At 44.4% G+C, this 26,006-nt stretch overlaps 1 protein-coding gene across 6 annotated transcripts in view; it reads left to right on the top strand.

Moving 5' to 3' along the window:
* The window catches only part of Chd9 (chromodomain helicase DNA binding protein 9), a 214,126-nt gene that overhangs the window by 54,803 nt on the left and 133,317 nt on the right, over positions 1 to 26,006 (top strand). Inside the window, exons 1-2 of one of the 6 annotated variants that reach the window (XM_038312412.1) lie at positions 19,743 to 19,756; positions 25,523 to 25,655. The exons of 3 other annotated variants lie outside the window; for them this stretch is intronic. The gene's annotated coding sequence lies outside the window, so the exon portion shown is untranslated. Of the gene's footprint in view, positions 1 to 19,727; positions 19,757 to 23,522; positions 23,786 to 25,522; positions 25,656 to 26,006 lie in introns of those variants that run through there. 2 more of the 6 variants (XM_038312411.1, XM_038312414.1) reach the window with 2 other exon arrangements.

Below are 26,006 nucleotides of genomic sequence, written 5' to 3'. Positions count from 1 at the left end.
ATCTCTTCTAGACTCTTTTCTTTTTCTTTTCTTTTCTTTTTTTTTTTTTTTTTTTTGGTTTTTCGAGACAGGGTTTCCCTGTAGTTTCTAGAGCCTGTCCTGGAACTAGCTCTTGTAGACCAGGCTGGCGTCGAACTCAGAGATCCGCCTGCCTCTGCCTCCCGAGTGCTGGGATTAAAGGCATGCGCCACCACTGCCCGGCTCTTCTAGACTCTTAAAAAGAAGGAAGGAGAGAGCGTTTTTCAGGGCACTGATCCCAGCCAATTCGCTTCTCAGTTCTGCTTCGGCATCATGTATTTAGCCAGAGGGATATTTGGAGAAGCTAGCCGCAGTTGTGGTAGAGGAAAAAGGGCTAAACCAAGAAGTCCTCAGCTGGAGCCTGCTGTTGGTTCTACAAACTACTGCTCCTTTGGTTCTTATTCTTAAAAATAGGAAAGGAGCTGTGTGCATTTATTGCAAAAGATACACGCACAGTTGGACCTAGGGATGCATACAAGCCTGTGAGTCCGGCTGTTTGCAAGGTTGAGGCAGGGGTTGGAAGCCTGGCTGGGAAGGAGCATGCTCCAGGCCAGTCTGGGCAATTTTCTGAGATCCTGTCTCATAATTAAGAAGTAAAAAGAGGCCAGGGGTGGTGGCGCACACTTTTCATCCCAGTACCTGGGAGGCAAAGGTAGGCAGATCTCTATGAGTTCGAGGCCAGAGCGAGTTCCAGAATAGTCAGAGCTCTCACACAGAGAAACTTTGTCTCAAAACAAACAAGCAAACAAACAAACAAAAAAAAGTAGGAAGCGATCGGGTTAGGTGCCTATGAAATGGCTCAGTGGGTCAAGGTGCTTGCCATCACACCTGAGGACCTGAGTTCCACCCGAGGAACCCATGTGACAGAAAAAGAAGAATCAGTTTCTGCAAATGATCCTCTCTCTGACCACCGCTCAGACCGTAATAAGAGAGTATGCACACCTGTACACACCCCAAAATAAATAAAATGTAACACACGTGTCCTCACCACCACCATTCAGAAACTACTGAAACTTTTGAAATAATGGTCGCTTTGTTATGTGGGCTTAGGTAGGACGAGTTCATTTGTTTAACAAACATTTATTGGGTACGTACTGTGAGCCTGGGTACCATCACAGCACTGAGACTATGGCAATGAACAAACAGAAAATTTTTTATGCCCTGGAGCAGAGGAGGGAGAAAGAACAATAAAAGGGCAATCCTGGAATCCAGCCTGTTCTCGCCGCAGCGCTGAGAATGGTGTGCTGGGTGCAGGAAACAGGCTGCTGGATGGTTTGGTTTCTCTGGAGATCAAACAGCAACTTGCACAGGCTAGGTGAGGCCACAGCCCTGCGCTAAGCCCCAACCTCTGTCGTGTGGTTTTACTGTTGCTCCTCCGAGGAAGAGGAGGAGGAAGACTTGGGCCTGTTAGAGACCTGCTGTTGACTATCCATGGGGAACCTAGGGAAAGCAGAGTCAACAGCCTCAGGAAAGCAGACAAGGCCAGAAGGGAAGCCTGAGGGATGCGCTCACTCTCTTCTTTCCCTCTTTCCTTTCCTTCCTTCTTTTTTTTTTTTTTTTTTGTTTGCTTTTGTTATTATGATTGCTTGATTTGTTTTTAAGACCTGGATTAGTGGTTAAAAGCACAAACACTGACTCTTCCCGAGGGCCTGGGTTCAATTCCCAGCGCCCACCTGGTGGTTAGCCTTCTGTGATTTTGGTTCCAAGGGATCTAACAGTTTCTTCTGGCCTCCCCCAGCTCTGCAATGCCCATGGGGCACAGATAGTGTTAGGCAGAACACTCATATACATAAAATAAAAATAAATATTCATGCTGGCCGGGAACTCACTCAGACTGGCCTTGAACGTGCTTATTTGGTTTGTTTTTTCTGGGTTTTTTGTTTGTTTGTTTTGTTTCTGGGTGGTGCTGATTCAAGACAGGATCTGCTAAGTAGCCCTGGCTGGCCTCAAACTCACAGAGATTCACCTGCCTCTACCTCCCGAGTGCTGGGATTAAAGTCACTTGACACTGTGCCTGGCTTGGATTTGAACTTGCAATAATTCTTCTGCCTCAGTTTTTCCTGTGTTGGAGTTGCAGGCTCTTCCTTGCAGAAATACAGCACTATTTCTGACAGCTTTTACTCCATCTTGGAGATGGATGGCTCCCTCTGTACCCTTGATTTATCTTTGTTCCTAAAACTTCACTTCTTCCAGAAGCTTCCATGGCTATAAGCTTTAGACCACGGCGACAAACGTAAATGTTCACGGTGAGCAGACAGAAATGGGCACGAGTGAGTGTAGCACAGTAGAGTCAGGTGGGCTGTGACGGTTGCCGAGTGTGCACTTCCGCGTAACTCCTAGGATGGTAATGAGCACGGCGCGAGGAGAGCTCGGTGTCACCAGATTTCTAAAAAGCTTGGAGTCTAAACTTTTCGGTAAAGCATTCTGATTTTTAAATGTTGTCAATCCAGGTGTGTGGGTAGGTTTATAGGTTTATGATCTTTAATATAAGCAAATAGGTTTTGTATAACAAGGGCCATTATAAAAAAAAAAAAAAAAAGACTGGCAAACACCAGGCATGGTGGCATACACCTCTAACTGTAGCTCCTGGAAGGTCAAAGCAAGAGAGGTCTTAGGCTTAAGGCCAGCCTGGGTTACAAAGAGAGACCCTATCTCACAAAACAAGAGAGAAGAGGCTGACAAAAGACAGACATTTGATCAAAATGGTAGTTGGAGAATGTGAAGGTATTAGGGAGTTGACCCGTTGCCAGGGTTCTGCCCTATCTGCTCAGTCCCCCAGTTATTTTGGAGAAAGCAGCAACATCTGAGTCATCCTGTAAGAGCAGGAAAGATGTGCCACCGTAGGTAAACCCCTCCACCCAGGGCTCTAAAGTCCTCCTGCAGAGTGAGCTGGACTCGAGGGTTTTCAGTGTATGGCCATCTAAGCTCAGCAAGTCTTCAGAGATGCCCCCACCCCCAGAGCTGGGGAACAATGGGGGGGGACCTTCAAGGCTTTCAGAGCCTCAGCTCAGCCTTTGTTCTGTTTTCTCTTTGGGTTTTTGCTTCTTTGGTTTTATATCTTGGACTTCTGCCAAAGGTTTAAAAATAAAATCTTTCTGAAGAGTTTCCCTGTTTTTCTAAAGTTTGAAAATCTGGGTTAGAGGCTCAGCTCTACTGTAAGTTGTGTTATTAGCTTTTCTCCATTTGTCTAATGCTGCTTGTTTGCTTCCAGTTGTCTCTAGGTCTGTCCCCAGGCACCAATGAACAAGTAGCTATCAGGTATTATAGGAAGACTGGGAGTGCAACTCAGTGGGAGAGCAAGGACAAAGCCAGTTCATACCCCCACACATATGTGCATACATTCACACATCTGCATGCAGTACACATACCACACACAATGCATATACACCAATGCACAAACGTAAACATGCACACAGACACACACATAGAGAGTTATAGGAAGATTCCGAAACGTTAGTTCAATAGTTTTTGTTTGTTTGTTTGCTTGCTTTTTGGTTTTTTTTGTTTGTTTTGTTATTTTGAGACAGGGTTTCTCTGTTTTGCCCTGGCCATCCTGGGACTTGCTCTGTAGATCTACCTGCCTCTGCCTCCCAAGTGCTGGGATTAAAGGTGTGTGCCACCATCACCCAGGGAAAGCATATATGTTCTTATTTCTAGTATTATCGTCTGTGTGGTGGTGTGTCTAATGGTGGTGTGTTTCTATGGTGGTGAATCTCTCTGTAGTCCACTTGAGAGGCTGATATAGAATTTTGATTCAGGAGTTTGAGGCCAGCCTGGGAAACAGCCTGTGAAAACAAACAAAAACACAAAGAACCACCATCAACAAAAGAGAAATGAAGCTACTGGCAACAGAGCCTTGCTGAGACATGCGGTTTGCTACAAAACATCAACATTTCCCAGAGATCTTCAGCCTCCAGTCACTCTGCTCAGCTTAAACACCACTAATCACTTTAAAGTATTATCTGTTCAGCTGGGTGTAGTGGGCCCAGGCTATAATCCCTGTACTATAGAGGACCGCAACAGGAGCATCTGAAGTTCAAGGCTCATCTAGACTACACTGAAAAAAAAAAAGCTATATATTGTTGATACCAATATATGGTGACCATGCGTAAGATTCAAAATGTTAATTGTACAAAAATGATTTATTTCTGTCTTTGTTGTGATCATAGAAAAACTAAGGCTAGGTGAGGTCCAGGCTTGCCTGAACCACCAAGACTGTAACGCATGCATGCCTGTCCCACACATTTTCCCCGCGCTCTCTCTAAGCTGGTGGCTTTGAGAAGTCAGGTGGCAGGAGGACTCTTGTTTGAAGCTCTCTTCAGATCCTCTAGCAAGCGGCTTTCAACTTTACCTTTCCATAGTTTCTTAGCCGCCGAAAATGCCCTGAATGGAAGCTGCTACCACACAGCTGTTTCTGTTCACTGCCTGAATCCTGACCCATCAGAGGATCTGTGAATTTAAATTGCCCGCTCGGATGACCTGGATTTCTTCAGTGGAAATGAAAGAACTTTAGATCTGGGGTAGAATCCATTGTTCCTGCTTGGTTTCCCATGATGCCAAAGAACCTGTTTTTCCACATCTAGTTTAAGGGTTTCAGAGTCTTTAGTGGTGAGTATATGTGGAGAAGATGTCACAAAGCCACACAATTATTAATTGCAGGACTTTTAGGGGGAAAAAAAAGACAAAAAAACATAGCATTTTGCTGGGCACAAAGGATCCTATCTAGTATCTTTCCTCAGCTGCTAATCTAGCATGTAGCAGCCCCAAGTAGGGTGGGGCAATGTAATTAGCTTCTTAATTATGACCTTCTATTTCATCTAGTATCCTTTTTTCTTTCTTTTTTTAAACTTTTCAAGGCAGGGTTTCTTCATGTAGACCCAGCTGGCCTTTAACTCTACAGAGATCTGCCTGCCTCTGCCTCCTCCTGAGTGCTGGGATTAAAGGAGTGTGCTACCACCTCCCAGTTCCATCTAGTATTTTAACTAATCTGCTAAACACAGAGGCAGGGTCTCACTATGTAAGCCTGACAGGTCTGGAACTCTTATGTAATCCAGTTTGGTCTCTAGTTTACAGAGCTCCATTTGCTATTGTCTTCAGAGTGCTAGAATGAAGGTGTGAGCCATCATTGCTCTCTGAAATACCATTCCCCCCAAGTCTGTAAGTTTAAGGGATTTCCTTTGCCCTGCTGGTTGGATCTCCACTATGTTCTAGCTTCTCCCACTGTGCGTGGATGCTATTTTCAGAGGACTTGATGAACCCGAAGCAGGCCTTAGCACCTGTCTAAGCAACCTGAATTCCGGCCCAATTTTCTTTCCCACCTAACAGTAGGTAAGCGCCGTTGTTTTTTGCCTTTGAGTTTGCCTCCAAGACAGAAGACTACTAATTTTCACTTGCACACTCTAGGACTTGGAAAGAATGCTTATGAGCACATTTAGAAGGAACAGCCAGGCAGGCAGCATAGGTGTTATTCTTACTTCACAGGTGAGAAAACTTGCTGATCAGTTAGTCAGTGACAGCATGCGGTGCAGTTCCAGTAACTCTCCATTCATCCTTATCCTTTGCATTTTATTATAATCTTCTGGCCTTTTGATATTCGCTAGTTTGTGTATTGTTGTTTTGAGACAGGGTCCTACTGTGGTAACACATAGGCCTCGCTGGCCTCTGAACTCACTCTTTAGCTGAGGGAGGCTAGCCTGATCTTCCTGCTCAGCCTTCCAAGTTCTGAGCTGAGAGATATGGCAGGCTTGTCATTTGACCTTACTAATTGGAAGAGGTGAATGGCTTCTGGTTTCATTCCACTGAAAGTCATTTCTGCTCTTCTCTCCCTTTCTTCCTCCCTCTGTCCCTCCGTCCGTCCGTCCCTCCTTCCCTTCCTCTGTTTTCTCTCTCTCTCTCTCTCTCTCTCTCTCTCTCTCTCTCTCTCTCTCTCTCTCTCTCTCTCTCGTCTTTCTGTCTTTCTTTTTTGTCATTTAGAAACAGGATCTCATTTTGTAGCCCAGGCTGTCCTAGAAATCACAACCCTCCTGTTTCTTGAGTGCTGGAATTCTAGACATGCTTCATCTTGTCGAACACTTGGGACAAGGGTGCTGCCACTCAGCAACACCCCTAAAGCAGCCTCTCTTGCCTGCACATGTAGAATGAAGCGGCGGGGCCGTGTCCTGCCACCCGGCCGCCGGCTAGCTTTACACCCGAAATAATTACACGGAAACTGTATTCATTTAAATACTGCCTGGCCCATAGTTTCAGCCTCTTATTGCCTAATTCTCACATCTTCCTTTAACCCATATTTAGTAATCTGTGTAGCACCACGAGGTGTGGCTTACCAGGAGAGATCTTAACCTGCGTCCATCTCGGAGAGGAGAAGCATGGAGACTCACTATGGCGACTCCCTGAAGCGTCTCCCCAACTCTGCTTCCTTGTTCCCACAATTCTGCTCTGTCTACTCCGCCTACCTAATTTTCTGTCTCTTAAAGGGCCAAGGCAGTTTTCTTTATTAATTAACCAATGAAAGAAACATAGACAGATAACTCTCCTCCATCATGCACAAGTCATCATGTGAGGAGTTTTAACATCCCGATGCTAAAACCCATCACCTCTAGATGTAGGTAGGGCATGGGTACAGACAATGTCCAGTCTCCAGCGTCTTCATCTGTTGTCTGTTGTTAGGACAGAATATCCGATACTGGGCAGCTTAGGAGTTTCTGTAGCTCGTGGTTCCACAGGCCAAACGCATAGCACTTGTAGCTGCTTTGTCCTCTAGCCAAGGTCCCCTTTCAACATCATGATGGATGCAGCAGTGGACATCACATGGTGAGATAGCGCAAATAAATTTGCCCACGTCTGTCTTATAAAGCCATCAACACCCTCAATCCCATCTAATCCTAAATTCAAAGGCCCCATGTCCTAATGCTATCAGCATATGGAACTGAGGATTACGTTTTTATCATGTGAAACTTTGAGAGACATATTCAAACCATAGCACACAGCTAGGTTCTTAAAATTTTTGAGACAGGGTCTCACTATATAGCCCAGGTTGGCTTTGAATTTATTATGTAGCTGAGTCTGATCTCAAACTTGTGATCCTCCTGCCTCATACATGCTGAGATTATAGGTTGGAGTCAGTATGTTTGACTCATAAACTAGGGTTTGAAAACTTCTTAAATTTTTTTTTTGGGGGGGGGAGCCTGGCCTGGTGGCACATGTCTTTTATCCCAGAGTCAGAGAGAGGTGAATCTCTGCATATTCTACACAGTGAGTTCTAGGACAGGAAGGGCTGCACAGAAAAACCCGTCTCAAAAAATTTACCTTATTTTTATGTGTTAGTATTTTTCTTTCATGAATGTCTGTGCAGCACATGTGTGTCTGGTACCAGTGGAGGTCAGAAGAGGGCATTGGATCCTGTGGGACTGTAGTTACAAATGGTTGTGAGACACCATGTTGGGGTGATGACAACCAAACCTGAGTTCTTTGCCAGAGCAACCAAGTGTTCCTAACCATTGAGCCATCTCTCTAGGCCCCAAGTTGAGAACTTTTAATAGAGGTGTCCAGTGTCCAAAGCTTGTTCAATGGCAGGTATTTTGTCCCCCCCATTTCTGAGCCCAGAGCATCGAGCATGTTAGGTAAATGCTGTACCACCCAGGTATCTTACCAGCCCCGTGGAAGCAACAGTTTTTTTCTGCCAGAACATTCGACGGGTCTTAAGGAACAACTCATTCTGTGTAAAATACACATTTATGGAGAAGCTGGCTACAGGAAATACTGAAACTGTTTATGCCTCAAGCTATTTTCTTTCTAGTAGATGAAGACAAATAATAAATAGGTAATTAGAAGGATGGGCTAAGCGGTAAGAAGAGAATTGGGGCAAAATAAGGCTAACTGAAGGTACCAAGTTCCTCTCAAGACCTAGGGGTGGAGGAAGGGCCACCTAAAGCTTCTGTAAATAGATGAAGAGGCCCAGACAAGGAAGGAAGGCTTAAGGAACCGAAAAGACTCATGCTGCTCAGTTATCTAGAAAGGGATTAGCAGATAGTGAGAAGTGGCAGCCCGACCTTTCTTATCATCTACACAAATGACTCAGGGCGTCCTTGCCCAATAGAACACACTTTACAAAGGAACCACACAGAGCAACATCCTTCAGAAACTAGAGGACAATGTGCCAGACAATGACATTGTCCCTTTGCTAGCCTGAAATTCCTGCTGATTAGAAAAGTCTTGACATTTGACTAAAGGGGAAAAAAAGCATTTCGAATTTGATATTCAGAGGATTTTGCCCAATCCCTTAGTCTTTTATCCTCTTGCCAACCATCCCTTGAAAATAAGCTGTTAGTGTGCAGAAATATGGCATGCATGCTGTCAAGTGCTGGGAGTACAACTTAGTGGTAGAGCAGGTACAGGACCCTGGGTTCAATTGTCAGCACCGAAAAACAAAAAATAAATACAATCCAGATTGTCAATGAGGCAAATTGGCCCTAGACATTTGCTCTGATATATTCTCTCTCTCTGTCTCTCTGTCTCTCTGTCTCTGTCTCTCTCTCTCTCTCTCTCTCTCTCTCTCTCTCTCTCTCTCTCTCTCTCTCTCTCTCTCTCTCTCTCTCTCTGTGTGTGTGTGTGTGTGTGTTTCTCCTATATCCTAGGCTGGTCTAAACTCCTTATGTAGTCAAGGATTACCTTGAACTTCTTAACCTGCTCCAAATTGAGCATTAGGATTATAATAGATACACGTCATCATGATGGGAAATCTACCCCAGGGCTTCATGAACGCTAGGCAAACACTCCACTGTTTGGTCTACATCACCAGCCCCTCTGGCATACCTCCCTCTCTGACTTTCTCCAATGATCTCTATCTCTGTGGTGAAAGTGGCCGTGGCAGTGGTGGAAACTACCTTCGGGGTCTCAAGCATTGGGTCTCATGTAGATGTAGCTCAGGCTGGCCCTTAACTTGCCATGTTCGTTATTAAGGCTAACTTTGAACTTTGAGTCCTTTCAAGTGCTGAGGTTACAAGTGTGTACCACCATATCCTGCTATATCTTAGCCAAAATAGCTCCAATTAATCTGCCCCACTCTAGAAAAATCTTGAAAGGACAATGAACCTTATCATTGTTTTCTTGAAAAGTTGAAATTTTATTTTATGTGTGTCCTGCCTGCATATATGTCTGTGCACCACTTTGTATGCCTGGTACCCACAGAGACAAAAGAGAGCATCGGATACAGTGAACAGGAGTTACAGGCAGTTGTGAGCCACTGTGTGGGTGCTGGGAATTGAACCTGAGTCCTCTGGAAGAGCAGCCAGTGCTCTTAACCACTGTGCCATCTCTCCAGCCCCCAAAGCAACCTTTTTTTTCCTTCTTGTCCTTCCTGTCCTTTCTTCTTTCTTTCTTTTTCTGTTTTTGAGAGACAGAGTGTTGCTCTGTAGGCCAGACTGGCCTCAAAGTCACCAAAAAATCCACCTGATTCAGCCCCCTGAGTGCCAGGATTACAGTAGGCCCCAAAGCTCAAAAGTGACAATTATATAATATTTACATTCCCTGGGTTGTGGTCATAATGACATGAATATACATGTACATTCACATCACCAGGGTAATTGTTACTGTGTGCTTTTTTTTTTGTTTTTCAAGACAGGGTTTCTTCTGTAGCTTTTGGAGACTGTCCTGGAACTAGCTCTTGTAGCCCAGGTTGGCCTCGAACACACAGAGATCCTCCTGCCTCTGCCTCCTGAGTGCTGGGATTAAAGGCGTGCGCCACCACCACCCGGCTCTGTGTGCATACTGGTTATATCAAAATAAAGTTGGAGGAAAATGAATATAATTTAAAAATTATCTTTCATATTAAATTTGGAGCCAGGCAGTGGTGGCACACCCCTTTCATCCCAGCACTCGGGAGGCACAGGCAGGTGGAGCTCTGTGAGTTTGAGGCCAGCCTGGTCTACAGAATGAGTTACAAGACAGCTAGGGCAGTTACACAGAGAAATCCTCAAAAAAAACAAACAAAAATTGCCAATATACAAGAATAAAAGAAAAATAAGTAATTATAAGACAGGAAAAAGATTGAGGTCAGGCATGGTAGCACATGCCTTTAGTTTCAGCACCTGGGATGCAGAGGCAGAAGGAAAACTGTGAGTTAGAGGCCAGCCTGGTCTACGTAGCAAGTTTCTGGACAGCCAGATCTTAATAGAGAAACCATTTCTTAACCCCAAACAAAAAATATTGACTCTATAATCTAAACAAAAGGGAAAGGAAACCATGCAGTTCTCTGATATGGTCAGCGTTAGAGGAAAGGACCCCATGGAGGACTGTGATGTGGTCATTGTTAGAGGAAAGGATTTTGTTTTTGCTTTTGTACCCATGATAATTCAAGCCAAGGCCTTGTACTTTCTAGTCAAGTCCGGTCCCACTGAGCTACACTCCCAGTCCACGTGTGTTTTATTATTAGCAAATATGGATGAGTTTTGGAAATTCTCCCTAAAACCCAAGTAGTGGGATGAAATCTATCTAGGGAGCTAGGGATTCCATGGAAAGATGGTGACCAAAATTATCACCACCCCCCTCAAAAAAACGAAACAAAAAACAGAAAACAACACAATAACAACAACAACAACAAAACCAAGCAAGAGAAAGAGAGGGGGAGCGGCTCCAGGTTCTAGTTCCTCTTGTTTCCCATGTTAGAAAAGACAGGATGGGGTAAGATGTGACTCAGTTGGTAGATGCTTGCCTAGATTATATCTCTAGTACTCCATAAAACTGGGCATGGTGGCACATGCCTGCCATCGCAACACAGATCAGAGTTTAAGGCCATCCTTGGCTGCATGGTGAATTTGAAGACAGCCTGGGACATATGAGACTCTGTCTCAACAATAAATAAGCAAACTAACTCAGGATGGGGTTTGGGATTTTTTTGTTTGTTTGTTTTGTTTTTTGTTTTCTCAAGTAAGATGACTATAGTGCAAAGCAACTGATTAGAGAAATCCATGGTTAAGAACACTGGCGGCTCTTCCAGAGGACCTGGGTTCACTTCCCAGCACCCATGTGGCAGCTCACAAACTGTCTGTAATTCCAAGATTGAACACCCTCATACAGACATACATGCAGGCAAAACCCCAATGCACATAAAATAAACATAAATTATATTTTAAAAATTAAAATCAGCCAGGCGGTGGTGGCTCACGCCTTTAATCCCAGCACTCGGGAGGCAGAGGCAGGCGGATCTCTGAGTTCGAGGCCAGCCTGGTCTACAAGAGCTAGTTCCAGGACAGGCTCTAGAAACCACAGGGAAACCCTGTCTCGAAAAACCAAAAAAAAAAAAAAAAAAATTAAAATCAAATTATATCAAAGTAAATTGTATTAAGAATATTAAAATAAAAATAAATTATATTTTAAAAATACATTATTATAGTTTCCATCAGACTTTTGTTTGATTATTTGAGACAACATCTCACTATGTAGCTCTAGCTGGCCTGCCCAGAACTTATTATGTAGCCCAGGTTGGCTTCAAACTCACAGAGATCCTGCTACCTCAGGCTCCGAAGTGCTGGGATTAAAAGCATGTGCCATCATGCACAGCTCCATCAGTTTTAGGGCTGAGTGGTATGGATCACATATGCTTTTAGAGTACAACAGCTATGGTACCTATAAGTGATCGCTATTACCAAAATTAATTTCAAGGGTTAGTGAGCTGATATTTGCCTGCTTTGTAAAATAATTTGTCATGAGGTCAGAGGATGGTGTCTGCCATGTTCATTGTTATATTCTTGGCAATGAATAGTCCGTGTCTGACTTACCAACTGGTGTGTTGGATGCATTCATTTTTCAAATTTCAACCCGATTTTTCATGCATCTGAATTCCTCCCAAGCTAGACACAGACCCAACTTTTCCAATGGGAAATATAGGATCACAGGAGTGTGTATATGGCCCCGTTAGAAGCAAATGCATAGACAGGGACTCAGATACTCAGGGATAGCACCCAGACTTCTTTTTCCTGAAGATCTTCTAAGGCTAGGACAAGCAACTGTTTATATAAGCTCACAGTGTGAGATTTGAACTGTCAAACAGGCCGAGGCTTTGAAGTATCTTCCTGGATAGGGAGAGGGGATAAACTAGATAAAGCCTGATTATTCTAAGATCTGCCCCTAATCAAATGGGCCTCGAGTAAGAACCTGAAAAGCATCTTGCTGGCTGTTGTCATCTGCTGGCACTAGGTTTGAAAACAGTGCTAAGTAAGCATGCTCGGAAATGATGGTTAGGGTGCTTAATCTGCAGCTAAAAGATCGTGCTCTACCAGCTTAAAAAGAAGCCTGGAAAAGAAACTTGAAGAGCTTTCTAGTGATATCCTTCATTTCTATCTAAGAAAAGCCCTGTGTTCCTCACTGAGTCAAGGCAATTTCACAACTCCCAGGGAGCTTCTGGGAAATGGTTGTCTACTCACTAATGGATCAACTAGACCCCTTTTTGGATTCTTGCTTTGGAATAGAAGAATGTTGGAGTTGCTCAAACTACCTTTAGTGTAACAGAGAGGGAGATACAACATTTCCTATAATATATGGAATAATATGTTCAAGTTAGGAATTTTCATACCATGTATAAATGTATTAATCTATAAAAGAACACATTTTGTCTTTTTGTTGATAGGGTATTTTGTTTTTTTTTTATGATTTATTTATTTTATGTGTCTGAGTACTTGTGGTACCTGTGGAGGGCAGAAGAGAGTGCCAGATCCCCTGGACCGGTTGACTGTGAGTACTGAGAATCAAGCATGGTCCTTGCTGGAAGAGCCACAAGTGCCCTCCACTACAGAGCCATCTCTCCAGCCCCTTCTTAGTTTTTCTAAGACAGGATTTCTGGCTGTAATCTAGTTTGGCCTCAAACTAATGCAGCCCTCCTGAGGGCTGGGATTACAGGCCGCTATCAGTGACCATTATATTTCTAAAGCTCATTCTTGGACCACGCGTCAGTGCTTAATTCTTTTATAGCTGGATAGTCGATTTCACATACACCTCACTGTTTGTCCTGTTATCAGGTAATGGACAGTTGGATGAGTTCTACTCTGAGACTATGAGAAGTCTGCTGTGAACGTTTGTGAACAGGTTTTTATGAGGATAATTTTAATTTCTTCTGTGTTGCTGTGTTACATGGTAACCGTTTGGTTCTGGAAAGACATATTTTGCAGAATAGCTGCATCGTTTACATTTCTACTAGCAATGTAAGGCATCCTACTTTCTCCATCTCTTCTTGCTCTTTTGTCTTGATTATATCCATCCTGATGGATGAAAAGTGGTTTTGATTTGCATTTTTCTAACAGCTAATGTGTTGGGCAGATTTCCATGTGCATATTGGCTATTTGTATATTTTTTTTTGAGAAGTGTGTATCTAGATACTTTGGCCACTTTCAAATTGAGTTTCTTGTTTGTTTGTTCTGAGACTGTTTCGTGTATTTATTCCAGGGTGGCCTTAGACTCAGCTTTGTTCAAAGAAAGACTTGGAGATCCTCCCCGATCTTTTTTTGGTCTTGGTAATTCGGTTCCCATTTTCCCATGAAATCACTAGGTAGATTTCATCCCCCTACTGGGGTTGTAGAAAGAACTTCCAAAATGCATCCATATTCACTAATAGTAAAAGAGACGTGGGCTGGGAGTGTAGTTCAGTAGGACAGTACTCGCTTAGCATATACAAGGCCTTGGCCTCAATTCTCAGGGGTGTAAAAATAAAACCAAATCCTTTTCTCTAACAGTGACCAGATCACAGTCCTATATGGTTTCCTTTTCAAAGTTATAGTGTCAAATTTTGTTTTGTTTTTAGTGGGGTCAGTTGAGACAGGTCCTTCTATTTAGTCCTGGCTGTCCTGAAACTTGCTGTGTAGATGAGGCTGGCCTCAAACTCACTGAGATCCTCCTGCCTCTGCCTCCCAACTGTTGGAATTTCAGGTGTGCATGCACTCTCAGAAATTTCTCAGTGACTTTTAAGAACCCTTTCCTTATCCTGGATATAGATGTATGGTTTTCTCTTTCCTGCAGTTCTTCTCCTCCCTTCTCTCCCCTTGCTTTCCCAGTCTCTACCTTTCTCTGTCTCCAGAGGCTCACTCTAGTTCAGGCTGGGCTGGAACTCCCTATCTAGGTAGCCTAGGATGGCCTTGAATGTGCAGCAGTTCTTGTGTCTCAGGCTTCTTTGTACTGGGATTGCTGTATGAGCCTCCAAGCCTGTTCTTTTCTGTTTTCCAAGACGAGGTTTCTGTTTGTTTTCCAAGACGAGGTTTCTCTTTGTAACAGCCCTAGCTGTTCTGGAACTCGCTCTGTAGACCTCTGTGGCCTCGAACTCATAGAGATCAGCCAGCCTCTGTTTCTCAAGTGCTGGAATTAAAGGTGTGTGCCAACACTACATCAGCCTGGTTATTTACATTTATTATTATTATTATTAATTATTATTATTATTATTATATTTTAATTTTATGTGTATGAGTGTGGAGTGTGCCTGGTGCCCAAAGAAAAGATGATCAGTTCCCTTGGAACTAGAGTTACAGGCACCTATGAACTGCTATGTGGGTACTGTAGAAGAGCAGTCCCTGCTCTCAACCACTGAGCGACCTCTCCAGCTTGCCCTTACCTTGCTTTTTTGAGACAGGATCTTGTATTGTCTAGGCTGGCACCTTGGGCTTTGTACTTGCCTGGTAAGACCTCTACCAACTGAGCAATATCTCCAGTCTTCCTTTCCCTTTTTTATATTTTTAAGGAAATGTTTTAGAAATTATTTTTATTTATTTATTGGAATGGGAGGAATTAGAGATCAGAGGATAGACCAAGGGAGTTAGTTCTTTCCTTCTATCCTGAGTTCCAGGGCTCAGACTCAGGTTGTCACGTTTGCCCAAAGTGCCTTACCTACTGAGCCATCTTTTCGGTCCTCTTTTCACTTTTTTATTGGTTTCCTTGGAAACACAAAAGTTTTCCTATTTGATGAAGTTTGATTTATCTACTCCTGAGTTTGAGGCTCAAAATTTTCCAAGTATAACCAAGTTGGATTCTCTTTTGTCAGTTTGTTTTAGATGTCATGTTTGAGAAACCATTGCCAAGTTCAAGGTCCCAAAGACCTTGCCTCTCACTCCTGCTTGCTTCTTCCTAGTTACAGTCTTAGCTCTTACAAGTAGTGTGATCCCTTTGGTTTCTTTGAGTTGTCTGAGGTGGGTTAAGTTTATTCTCTAGAATGAGTGTGCCCAAGCATCTGTTTGTTTAAAGGACTGTGCCTTCCACACATGGAAGAGTTTATTTCTGGACTTCTTGTTCTGTTCTATTGATCTCTATGTTTGTCCTTGTATTACCACCACACTCTCTTAATTACTATGGCTTTAGGGAAAGTTTTGTAATTGGGAGTATGGATTCTCCAACTGTCTTCTTTTACAAGGCTAGTACAATTGACTAGTCAATTGTACGTGGATTCAGCCTACCTGTCTTGAGTCATAATTGCTTCTAGTCCTTTTTTTTCCTGCCAGGTGTCCTAGCAAACTGTAATAGTTAAAACTGTTAGAGTCATACATAAATGGAGCTTTCCCCAGCAGCTCTGATTTCAGGGATAGCTTAAGATAAAACAGGTACATTTTGGCCAAGATGAAGTCGTTTCTGTCTTAACCTATAGAACATTGTTGGGGTTGGGTACAGTGGTTCACACCTGTAATCCCAGTACTTAGGAAACAGCAGCAGAAGGAAGGTTCAGAAATTCAGTCATTCTTAGTTACATAGTGAATTGAAAACCAAAGGGGGGAAAAAAGGAAAAATAAATAAATCGTGGGGATCCGGCTGTCTTGCTTCTATAAGCAAATCTCCCAATAAATATCACTCTACAACGCAAGATCTGTCTTAGATCTGTGTGCCTCTCGTTCTTCCATGCCATGGCAGAATGGGACGCATCCTTATACTCTAGTACTGGGACATTTGGGGCCATATGGACATCACTGTTCAAGGTTTACTAAAATAAGTTTTAATCCTGAGTTTTGTGGTTTCTTGCTTGAATATCTCTGTTTTCTCCCACACAGGTACTGAAAGGAGGTACTAATGAAATCAGTTATTCGCTTGTTTGTTTGTTGTTTGTTTTGTCGATTACATTTGTGGTGTCGAGTACAAAAAAACAGTACTCAGGTATGGAGGTATATCAGCTAGAGAATTACCATTTTTCAAGTTTGCAGAAAAAGTTTACCGATTTGCTTTGTGGGTTATTCTTTTGGCGACCTAAACTGAAATGTCTTTGCGGGGAATTCTCCCATCTGAGGTGTCAAGTTACTTACTCACCCCTCCAAAATACAAGTTTTTATAAGCATGGAATTGGAGATTCAAGCGGTAGGCTGGATGCGGTATAATGGTTAAGAATTATAGGAATTGAGACCAGAGAGTTCTGCGTTTAAATGTTTCTCTCAGTCAATAACCATGTAATTAGGGCAAAATTCTAAGCCTTTGTGTATAAAATGGGAAGAAGAATCTTTTCCTCATTAAGCAGTTATAAAGACCATCTAAAATAAAATAAAGGTAAAATGAAGCAACTCTCAGCTCTGTGCTGGGCAATGTAACATTTCAATAATTGACATCTGCTGCAGGATGCTTCATTCAAGGAATGAGAAATAGCTGTGTCATTGCTCAGGCTTTCTAGTGTTCTGGGTCATTGTGTTCATGGGTGTGAGGCCTTTTTGCTTCAAGATACAGTGTGTGGGAATGGAGCTATTCTTTCTTTGGAGTGGGAAGGGGTCCCTGCTCCATTATGGCCACCAGCTGGCTTTGGGCATCCCATGGCCTGATAAGAACAGTCAGTCAGTATTAGTAGGTTTGCTTTGTGTTCCCCCCCACCCCCAGGGTTTCTTTGTGTAGCCTTAGGCTGTTCTGGAACTTGCTCTGTAGACCAGGCTGGCTTCAACTCAAACTCATAGAGATCCATCTGCCTCTGCCTCCTGAGTCCTGGGTTTAAAGGTGTGTGCCACCACTGCCACCGGGCTGCGTTACTAGGTTTTGATGTTGTTCATGATATGGATCCTTGCTAATTTCAATCAGAGTGTCACACAGGCTGAGCTGCTTCAGAATCATCCTCTGCAATAACTTCTTGGGAGTCCATATAACAAGAAATATCACTGAGAGTATCACCAGGATTTAGTAGATAGATGGCCCCACTTTTGATCTCAGCAATTGGGAGATAAAGGTGGGGAGAATCACAAATTCAAGGCTAGCCTAGGCTATGTAGCAAAACCTTGTCTGAACATAACAACAACAGTTACTGTAGGTATCATCAGAACAAGTTGGAAAAGTTGTGGGGAAGATGAACCACACCAAAAATAAATTCCTGAAAGCTTGATAGTTTGGGACCAGCAAGATGGTTCAGTTAGCAAACACAATTTCTGACATCTAATAACATGATTTTTATCTCTAGAGCCTATATGGCAGGAGAGAACTGACTACCTTGTGCTGTCCTGTGACTGCTATCCACATGCACTCACACAATAAATGTGTGTAATGAATTTTTGAAATTTTTATAATTTTAACCTTAATTTCATGTATCATAAAAACACCAAAAAATATATAAAAAAGAAGGAAGTTTATTTGGTAGAAGCATTGAAAAGTGTCAACCTAGCAGTGATGGATGATACATACACTCACAAAACAGACATAGGTTAAAAATAAACAGTATTGTGGAGGTTTTTAATTATAGGGATAAATTCTACACATATTTGAGGGCAGTCCTAGATTGTAATGGAGTATAGCAATGTTGATAATTATTGATGCTCTTTAATCACTACATAATTTCCAGAAATTGGTGTTCAAGAGACCATGAGTTTTCCGTCAGAGATGGGGAGGAAAGTACTTTAGTCAAAATTTTTGGTTTATAGGGAATAACTTCTGTAATTTCAGACAAATGGAACTGGCGTAAATTCTACTCAAATTCAGTTTGCAAAATAGAACACTGTACAAATAAACTGTAGGGAGTTCAAAGTTCTGAGAGCATGACCGCCCATCCTTTTTTCATTCAGTGTGGTTCTTGTTGTTACTAAGTATCCTTTAGAGGAAGCACATCTGTAATTGTAACCTTTCTTTCTGGCACCCTTTCCTCCCAGCTGTCAGTATCTCGGTTGGGAGGATCTACTCTGGAGGTCACGACTATTCCCTCATCTGAAGAATGAGATTACTTAGGAAAAAGATGTAGCTCCCTGTAGAGTACTGATTAGCACATGGAAGGCCCTTAGCACACTTGGGTTCAGTGATGACTCAGCTGGCAAGAGCCCTTGTTGCCAAACAAACCCGAGTTTGGCTACCAGAATCCCCATGGTGGAAGGACAGAACCAACTCCTGCCAAGTTGTCCTCTGACCGTCAGATGCCCCCTCTCCCATTAGTAAATGTATAAAAATTCTAATTAAAAAAATTAGTCACTTCACCATGTACACCTCAACGTTCTTCAGGCACAAACCAGGAGCAGTGTTCCTTTATGTAACCTCAAGTTCAGGAGATTTGGGTCCACTGGAGGATACGAGTTAAGTCCCACCTACACTGTATTTGAAGGCAGTAAGCAGTTTTTGAACAAACATAGATAGGTAGGTTTACCGAAGTTCTAACATTCAGTTATTTTGTCTATCTTAAACGTAAATATGGGTTCAAAAAATTTAATTAGGTTATAAGGTCAGCTCTGGGTCTGGAAGTAGAGACTGATAGAATTTGAGAGCTGGAAGGCTTTTAGAAGACCTGTCTAGCCTCTTCGTTTTATAGAAGACGAAAACCAAGGCCCTGAGACATATTGAGACAATGTAGGTCACTCAGTTAATTAGTGACAGAAGGAACTCCCGTGTCCCAGCGCCTTCCGAAGACAGTGGTTTTCAAGTGCGTGCTCAATTCCTCCTACCAGTGTGGCACGCCCATCATTTGTTTATGCAACCCCTCTTTCGTTTTCCTTCCCCTTTCTGGAACGCCTTGAACCTGGGGGAGCCCTCACACTCGAGGCACGCTGTCGCATGGCCTGGGACTCGGTCCCTGTGTCCTTTTCGCAGCAGGTGCTCCACACCTGGCTTTAATCGCTGCACCATCGGTGGGGCGGGGGCTTCACAGGGCTCCCGATGTCACAGCACACGCTTGTCCCCGGGGCCTTGGCGCGCACGGAGGACTCGATGGGTCGGAGCCCACGCGGCTCAGAGAAGGGTTCCCAGAGCCGGCGTGAGTGACCTCGGCGCCGACCCCGCAGGCCGCCGGCAGCCGGGGCGTGCCCGCGGGGCCTGACGTGGCGGGGCCTGACGTGGCGGCGGGGGAGCCGGTTCTGCACTGCCCCACGCTCCGGCCAGAGGGCGCCCGGCCACAGCCCTTTCCCCGCCCCGAGGCCGCCCAGGGCCGCGCGACGAACTGCGCGGGCCGCCCGGGAGCCGAGCAGCAACCCCGCCTCCCGCCGCCCTTAGTCCGAGGTCGGGCCGGACGGAGGGACGCGGAGCTGCGAGGGCAGCCTCCATCCAGGGTAGCCCTCGCTGGACCGAGCTGCGACCCGAGCTACGCCGGTCACGGCCGCCCCTCGGTGCCCGGGCCAATCAGCGGCGCGGGCACAGATATGCAAATGAGGCGCCGGTTGCTGCGGGAGTGCCGCTCGCAGGGGCTGGTGGGGTCGCGCTGGGGGAGTGAACCGGGCCAATCAGGCGGGTGCGTGGCGCGCGGGGGGGGGGGGGGGGGGGAAGGGGGGGCGGCGCCCCTGCTCGCCTCCCTCCTTCGCTCCCGGCCGGGCGCTGACAGGGGGGCCTGGCCGCGCAGCCGGTAAGTGCCGCCGCTCGCCGCTGCCGCCCTTCGCCTCCGGCGCGGGGAGGACACCCGGGGCGCCCCGGGACGGCGAACACCGCTCAACTGGTGGAGCCTGGCGGGGGTTGGGGGGGGAGGGTGTCTTAGCCCGGTGGTCGCCGGAGGCCGCCCCCGCCCGGGTGGCCGCGCGTGTCAGTCTAGCGGGGAGAGGCGGGGGGCGGCGGGGAGCCTTAGCTGCGGTGGTGAGTACGTGCGCCCGCCGCCAGCCCGGAGTCCGGACTCTCCATGCTGACGGGTGGACTGCCGGGGCTGGGCGCCGGGGAGGGGGCGCTGCCCGCACGTGGGGCCGGGCGCACCCGGGCCCGCCCGCCTGTCATGGCTGCGGCGCTGCCCTCGCCCCTGGTCGGGGGGACCCTGGGTCGGGACCCGTCGCCGCGCCTGTTGCGTGGGCCGGAGGTGAACCCCGGTGGGCCGGGCGCTGGGCGGACGCTGCTCATGGCTTTCCCCGGGGCCGGTCTCCGCCTAGGCTCGGGTTTCCCTCGTCCCGCAGTCTTGTCCCTCACTCGCTGTCTCGCCCCAGTGACTCGTGACAGGGCATCGCGCGCGAACAGTGGGTGCCCCGGAGCACTGCACGGCCCCGGTACTCCCCCACGCTTCGCCTCTCGGTTCCCGACACTGCCGTCCCCACACCCCAGGGTCCACCTCTTAGGGCCTCTCCAGCGTCTGCAGTAGGTCCCCGCCAGCCGGGGCTGCTGCTTTCTTGGTGTCTGTCAGGGTGTGGGACATGTTGGGTGGTTCCAAGGCTCTCCTCACCGACACCCATCCCAAAGCCAAGCACGGACCCGGAAAGCCTGTGTGTCTTCCTGGCCTGTCACAGCTGCCAGTTCAGAGAGTGATTTGCTTGTTCCTTTTTTGGTTTTGTTTTGCCTGTTAAAAAGGGAAAGCAAAAACTTTTCAGGACCAACTAGACACGAATTAAAGTTGTGACAGAGTTGAGGTATTAACAGTGCTGTACTGTTACTTTCCTGGGAGTTTGGTCCTGATACTGTGGCTTTTATCCATTTAGTTGAACTTGCCCAGCGCAATAAAGTTTATTAATGAAAACCACCCTCACATTGGCTTGGAGAGATGGCTCAGTGGTTAAGAGTGTGTACTGGTCTGTCAGTACCAGAGTTCAGATCCCAGCACCTACATCAAGCAGCTCACAGACATGTTTAATTCCAGCTCCAAGCTGACTCTTGTGGGCACCTGCACACAGACATACACACACAAATAAAGATATTTAAAATCTTAAGAAAAGAATTACTATTAGTTTTCCAGTTTTGCTGTGGCTTTTTCTGACTTCCAGTTCTCTAGTGCTTCGACTTAAGATCTGAACAGAAAATAGGGCTTGTTTTATGCAATACTACTCTACCTAAACTCTCCATAAACCGTACAGTCATTTGGGAAGAACCACGAGGTCTACAAACACGTGCATACACACTTATTATAAACTTAAGAGGATTTCACATTTCAGGGGTGGGAAGGATGTTTTCAGTGTCAAGGATGTTCATATTGTTTCTCTTGAATTTATCGAACTTGAATTTAGATGCCCCTTTTTGCTTTCAGTAGGTAGCACAGAGCCTTTATGCTGGATGTTGGATGGATGTTACATGAAATTCATATGTTGCTCTGAGCAAGTTAACCTGCGTTATATGTTCCGGAAGACTTCTATTTCTAATGTGCCTTTAAAAAATTCACACTAAATAGTTACAGTGTACAGAACTTTTCTTTTTCACACTGACTTTAATAATTCACTGGCCCATGAGTGGTAGCATAGGATTGTAATTCTAGTACTGGAAAGCAGAGGCAGGAGGATCTCTGCGAATGAAGTAGGTTCCAACCTAACTAGGGCTACAGACATACAGAGCACGATCCTGTCTCTGAAATAAGTTGTGGTGGGCGGCTCACACCTATAATCCCAGCACTTGGAGGCAGAGGCAGGTGGATCTCGAGTTCAAGGCCCTCCTGGTCTACAGAGTGAGTTCCAGGACAGCCAGGACTGCACAGAGAAACCCTGTCTTGGGAAAAAACAAACAAACAAACAAAAATTCACATTAGATAGAACAAAGTATTCACATTAAATACAGCTGGTATGTGTCAGTCCTTACAGTTTCTGAACCACAGACATCATATCATAATAGGGACACAAAATGCACCAGGGAACAAATTAATTGTCACTCAAAGACGGTTAAGAGTAACTTTATCATTCTCGAATCATAAACATCCAGGGAAATGGATATTGTAGTTAAAAGAGAAAAACATTCCCCACTCACACACACTAGCTTATGATTGATTGATGATGTTTTAATGGCACAGGAATACCATTAGAAAATAACAGGATGCTGGTGTAACATTAAAACCCCCTTCTTGGAGTACTTGTTGGAGAAAATGAGTCAAGACTGTGTCTTAACTAGCTGTGTGACTATAGTCAGATGTCTACAGTTATAGTTGACTATGGTCTTAAATTTCATTTTTTTCAAAGATTATTTATGTATGTAGATACTTTTGTGTGTTCATCTGCACACCAGAAGGGAGCACTGGAATTTATGAAACTACAGTTATAGACAGTTGTAAGCCATCATGTGGGTGCTGAGAATTGAACTCAGGACCTCTCAAAGAGCAGCCAGTGTTCCTAACCATGGAGCCATATCTCCAACCCCAACCTTATATTTCTTTCTGTTTGATCTAGTTTCTTGGATACCAGAAGTGGTAGCATATACCTTGAATCCCAGCACTTGAGAGACAGAGGCACGTGGATCTCTGAGTTGTAAGTTCCAGGTCAGTCAGGGCTACATGATGAGACTCTGTATCAGAAACAAAGAAAAAAGCAATTTCCTCCTGCTTTAGAATTTTAGGATTCTAAGTATCTCATGATATCTGTCATCTGAAACGCGTGCAGACACATACAAATATTTTGTATTACGAGCTCCTCTCTCTGCCTCCCAAGTGCTGGGATTAAAAGCATGTGCAATCATGCCCATTGTGTGTGTATTTAATTTTGTTTTATGTGTACCATATGCCTTGTTAGTGTCTGTGGAGGTTAAAAGGCATTGGATCATCTAGAACTGGGGTTATGGATGATTATAAGCCACCATGTGGGTGCTGGGAACTGAATCCAGGTTCTCTGTAGGGGAAGCAAGTGATCTAACTACAGAGCTATTTCTGCAGCTCTTTTAAAAGATTTATTTTTACTTTACGTATATGAGGATTTTGCCTGCATGTATGTTGGAGCACCATATGTGACGTGGTACTATAGAAGGCCAGAAGAGGAAGTCACGCCCCCTGGAACTGTGAGCTGCCCTGTGGGTGCTGGGGATTGACTCCAGTCCTCTGTTACCTCCTGAGCCTTCTCTCCAGCCCTATGATATTTTTTAAAAGGAAAAAAAAATGATTGAGGTAACTGGTGTAGTGGGGATTTTTATCAGGTGTAGTAAGTAAAGGATATAGGTAAGAATCTAGAAGATTGATACAGTTGATCCGAGTGAAAGCATGTTGATGAGTATTTGAAAAGGGTAAAAGCCAAAAACTGGAGAAGAAATTTATGAACGTTTCACAGAGAGATTTTACTTTTATCCTTTTAAAGCTTTCTAATTGTAGTCTCAACATGGGATCTAGGTTTCTTACATGATTAGCATTCTTGCACTCACTTTGTCGTTGAGAGTTGCCCCTTACCAGCTTTATAACTATTTTTAATAACTTGGTGCCTCTGTTTACTTCCTTATTTGGGCTTCATGCTATAGCTTTCTACCTTTTGGAACTTTACTGGTTTTGAATGTTCAGGTTTGGATCCTATCCTATAAAGAAAATCTTCTCTTGTTATTGTGACCCCTGAGACTTCTTCCCATTACACATTTGTCTCACTCGTTTGACAAACTATCCATGACCTCTTCACTTTGTATTAACTTTAAGTTTTCAGGAACATTTTTGCTCCTCCTTTTTAGAAACAAATGGGAAACTGACCAAATGGCACTGGGAGAAAGGAAGAAGGGGCAGCCATTTTTAAATGTAATTCATTCTTTAGGTGCCAATGGATTTGTGTCCATTCACTCATTAAGCAGATTTATTGTACTCCCTTAATTTGCTTTATTAAATATAACACACTAAATGATAATATGCAAAATGATTCTTGCCTTTATGAAAGCTACAGTCTAATAGTGAAGATAGAACAAGTAAATAATTGTAAAATAACAATTTTTGATGAATCCAGTGAAGAAAAAGAACATTGTTGTGAGACACAGATGTAAAGGATTTTGGAGTTTGTGGTTAGAGAATGCCCAGGTAGTGGCATTTAAGTTAAGACATTGAAGAGCCAGGCGGTGGTGGTGCACGCCTTTAATCCCAGCACTTGGGAGGCAGAGGCAGGCGGATCTCTGTGAGTTCGAGGCCAGCCTGGTCTACAAGAGCTAGTTCCAGGACAGGCTCTAAAGCTACAGAGAAACCCCGTCTCGAAAAACCAAAAAAAAAAAAAAAAGACATTGAAGAATAGGCAGTGCCAGCCTGATCTATGGAACAAGTTCCAGGACAGCCCACGCTAAAACAGAAACCCAGTCTTGAAAAAACAATACAAATGAAAGGAAGGAAGGAAGAAAGAAAGAAAGGAAAAGAAAAAAATCAGAAGGATTAAAAAAATAAGGGAATTTTCTGTGAGAAAGAAATATATATTTGCCGCTGTGGTGGCGCATGCCTTTATTCCCAGTACTCAGAGGCAGAGGCAGGCAGATCTCTGTGAGTTCAAGGCCAGCCTGGTCTACAAGAGTTAGTTCCAGGAAAGGCCGCAAAGCTACAGAGAAAAACCCTGTCTCGAAAAAAACAACAAAAGAAAAAAAAATTTCATTTCTTTTTTAACAATCAACGTGTATTTATTTAATATACATTGTAAGGACTTAAGCGGACTTAAGTTAAAAAAAAAAAACAAAAATAACAGCACAGCGTAGAAATCAAGGAGAGGGCAGACCATCTAAGAAAAAAGACGACACAAGGAGAAGCTGGACATCTTGTGTCAGGCTCTTGACTGGAGACCTGCTTTGAATAGATTTCTTGCAGGCACTTCTTAAATGCTGTGGGGTTTTTCCAGAGCTCAGCAGCATGCATGTTCAACGGGCTATCGATGTTGGGTTCTCCTAGCAGGCTCTGGATAGACAGCAAGATGGTCCTGACATCACATAGCATGGGCGGATGATGGGCATGGAGGATGTCCAGGCAGATGTTGCCCTGGGCGTCTATGTTGGGGTGGTAGCAGAGCATGAGGTTTTGTTTTTGTTTTTGTTTTTTTTAAATAACTGTTTTAGGGCCAGGTGTGGTAGCATATCCCTGTAATTCTAGAACTTAGGAGGTGGGGGCAGGAAAAACAAGAACTCAAAAGGCCAGTCTTGACTCCTTAGTAAGCCTGAGATCAGCCTGGGCTACATACTTGAGACCTTGTCTCAGAAAGCCACTTTGAAGATGGATTGGAGAAAGGCAAGAGTGAACACAGCAACACTACGGAAGTGTGGTCTACGTAAAGACATCGTGGTAGCTGGCACCAGGGCAGCTGTAAACACAAAGCCGTAAAGTAAAAGGTTACATGTTACACACCGTCTGAACGTTTTATAGATATGCTTTAATGATGGCTATATTCGAGAGAGCCTGGACAGCTGATGTGCTTAGAGGTGGGAAGGGGTGAGAAGCAATTGACAGTTTCTTGACTGATTAGATGATAGGAAAGGTGTCAACAATGATTTCATTGATGATTTCTGGCTTAAGGAACAAGATGGATGGTGTGTGATTTGCTGAGATGAAGATGGTCAGTGGAAGAAAGGGTTTGGCCAGAAATCAAGTTTTGAGCATCATCCCCAGAGCAGTGCTTCCGAAGGTGGAGTCTGCCTTCCTGTGGATGGTAGGTGCCTCGGGATAGGTGTAATGCATGGGAGATTGCAGTAAGATATATTCAAAGTCTGTGGTTTTCTGTTGCTTGTTTTTGAAATTTGTGTTGTTTGTCTTAAGACAGTCTTAACTTGACTGGTTTGGAACTCCTGGTATAGACCAGATTGCCCAGACTCATGTTGAATTCCTTGCAGTCTTACCATTTAGCCTCTTGAATGTGGAGGCTACAGGTTTCCACTATCACACCTGGCTTTTTCAGAGAGTATGTGTTCATAAGAAGTAGCAGCAAATTTTATACCTATATTAGAACTTGATAACTAGGGGCTGGGGACATGGGCTTAGCAGTTGAGAGTACTTATTAGTC

Source organism: Arvicola amphibius, chromosome 15, assembly GCF_903992535.2.
Source record: "Arvicola amphibius chromosome 15, mArvAmp1.2, whole genome shotgun sequence".
Classification (NCBI taxonomy): domain Eukaryota; kingdom Metazoa; phylum Chordata; class Mammalia; order Rodentia; family Cricetidae; genus Arvicola; species Arvicola amphibius.
This window is presented reverse-complemented; position numbering and strand designations above follow the sequence as displayed.